At 50.6% G+C, this 2,500-nt stretch overlaps 1 pseudogene; it reads right to left on the bottom strand.

Moving 5' to 3' along the window:
- The window catches only part of LOC143364390 (large subunit ribosomal RNA), an 8,528-nt pseudogene that overhangs the window by 2,973 nt on the left and 3,055 nt on the right, over window positions 1-2,500 (bottom strand).

The raw sequence follows: 2,500 nt of genomic DNA, 5'->3' as shown, positions 1-2,500 counted from the left end.
GCCACGAGGAGGCGGAGTTACCAGCTTAGCGCTCGGTCTCTAGCAGGTTTCGTCAACGGTGTGGTAGCCGTTCTCATGACTATTTCACCCTACGATCCCGAATACCCAGTTGTTGAGGTATTACCTGCGAAGGATCGTCAGGGTTATTTTGCCTTTATTTCTCTAAGTGCCGAAGTCTGTGCGACTAAGGCACAGTTCAATTGCGTGTTTAAACGCTGCACAGTTCTTGTTTCGCAGACCATGGTTGAATGGTCTGCCTGCTCTCTTGCAATTTATGCAAGACGGTTCCTCTTCCTTCGACGGGCATTTGTCGTACGTATGCCCGTCTTTACCGCAGTGCCCGCACGTGTCAGTTTTTGCTTTACAGTGCTTTGACACGTGCCCAAATGACTGGCATTTGAAGCAACGTGTCGCAGCAATGTAATCTTTGAGCCCGTAGGCTTGGAACCCTATGAAGACCCGGTTCCTGTCCAGCAGGATTTTCCGGGTCTTAACTGATACTTCTGCCACCCAGTTGGTGGTTGCTTGGTCCTTTTTGCCTGTTCTGAAGAGGAGTTTGAACTCCTCTTCTAATTTTGCCTCTTTATCAAGATCAAGGTTTTGATTCTTGATTGCTTTATGGATCTCCGCCTCAGATGTCTCCGAGGGGATTCCAAATATTATGATTTTTGGTCTCCTCTTGGGGAGGGGACCAATGTCCACTTTCTCTTTCAGTTTCTTATTTCCGAGGACTTGCTCAAGGTCCTCGGTTGTCTCGGTTTCTATAAGAATGCCGGAGTTCCCGAGTTTCCTCAGGTTCCGTATTCTTATTTTCTGTTCTGTCGGATTGATACAATCCGACAGTACCTTTTTGGTCTCGTCACTATTCTTTATCTTACTACCCTTTACAGGGTAGATTGCTGCAGCTGGCTTGGACATTGTAATAGGGGTCCTCTTGGCCAGCTGCTTAGTTGCCTTGTTTGCTCTTATAATGTCCGAGTAGAGCAACGGTTTCGGAGGTGGAACCTCCTGGCCGCGACTCTTCTCGGGCATGGAGTCTATCTTTGCAGATAGCTCGTTTAGTTTCTCTGTTATTTTTGTCACCTGGTCTTGCATGGAGCTCTGCTCCTTTTGCACGTCCAGTTTTCCTCGTAGAGCCGTGTTTTCTCTACGTAGTTCAGAACGGAAGTCCCTGGCTTCCGTCTGCATTACCTCATGTTCCCTGATTAGGGCGTTGAGGAGTTCTTCTCCTCTCTTTCGTTCGGGCTCCTTGAGTCCCCTGAGGAACCTTCTGAGGTTTTCCTCTGGGCTGAGTGGCAGTTCGTCGAACCGCTCCAGCTCAATTTTCACATCTTTTATTAATTTCTTGTGTGACTCGCTGCACGAGTCACCTGATTGCTTGTTCTTCCGCTTTCTATTCTTGGGAAATTCCCAATTAAATTCCTCTTGACTCATGTCCCACTCTGTGTCGTAGGGATCGTCCGTGTATTCGTCAGATATGTCGTCCCAGACAGTAGCTGAGTTCCCGCCTGTCTGGGTTGTTTCTATTTCCACCTCCCAGCCCGTCTTCTTTTTTTCTCCTTCCTTTTCCTTCTTTCCTCCCTTCTTCTTCGTTTTATTTTGTGTTTTTGTATTTGTATTCATAGTTGTTCCCACGAGTAGGGACGAAAGACGGTCGCTCCCCGGGTTACGCCCTTTCCGGGGAGAAGGCTTTTACTCTCAGGTTTCGCCTGGTATCCTGAGGCTTGCGCTAATGGTCGATGGACCCACCGACCGCCCGTGTAAACACGGGACCTCTTTCGCCGCGTTCTCAGCTTAGAGGTTAAGGGTTTGTTCAAGGGGTTCGCCTCCCCGTTAGGCCGACCGGCTAAGGTAAGCCCCCCGTTTCTCCCGTTCTGCAACATACCACCGGATGTATCCGGTGGGTCGTCGCGGCAGAGGGGAGTCTTCCGGGTGAGAGCCGCGGTTATCGCGAACGATAACACACGCATGGGCTCCCTGAGAGCCGCGGTCATCGCAAAAGCGATGACTCCGCCAGAACTCTCTTAATGAGAGAGCCGCGGTTGTCGCAGAGCGACAACTCACGCAGAGCTCTCTGAGAGCCGCGGTCCCCGCCATGCGACAACTCCGCAAGAGCTCTCTTCCCAGAGCTGCGGTTGTCGCATGGCGAGAACTCTCGCAGGAACTCTCTTACCAGAGCCCCGTTAGTCACCCGAAGGTGTCCAGGTCCTACCACGTGAAGGAGGGGTTGGTGCGTCAGGGTTATACCATGATATAAGTCCCTGACGCTTATAAGACCCAGTAGATAGGGACAGAGGGAATCTCGTTAATCCATTCATGCGCGTCACTAATTAGATGACGAGGCATTTGGCTATCCTAAAGAGAATGATGGTTGTTACTCCCGATCGTAAAACACGTCCAGGAGTAACAGTGCAGACCATCATACCCTTGCATGGGGAGCTGAAATCAGCTCCCCCCACTCTGACGATCCGGACCTCCTCCGATGATTGCGGCGATTATA

Source organism: Halictus rubicundus, unplaced genomic scaffold (genome assembly GCF_050948215.1).
Source record: "Halictus rubicundus isolate RS-2024b unplaced genomic scaffold, iyHalRubi1_principal scaffold0505, whole genome shotgun sequence".
NCBI classification, from domain to species: Eukaryota; Metazoa; Arthropoda; class Insecta; order Hymenoptera; family Halictidae; genus Halictus; species Halictus rubicundus.
This window is presented reverse-complemented; position numbering and strand designations above follow the sequence as displayed.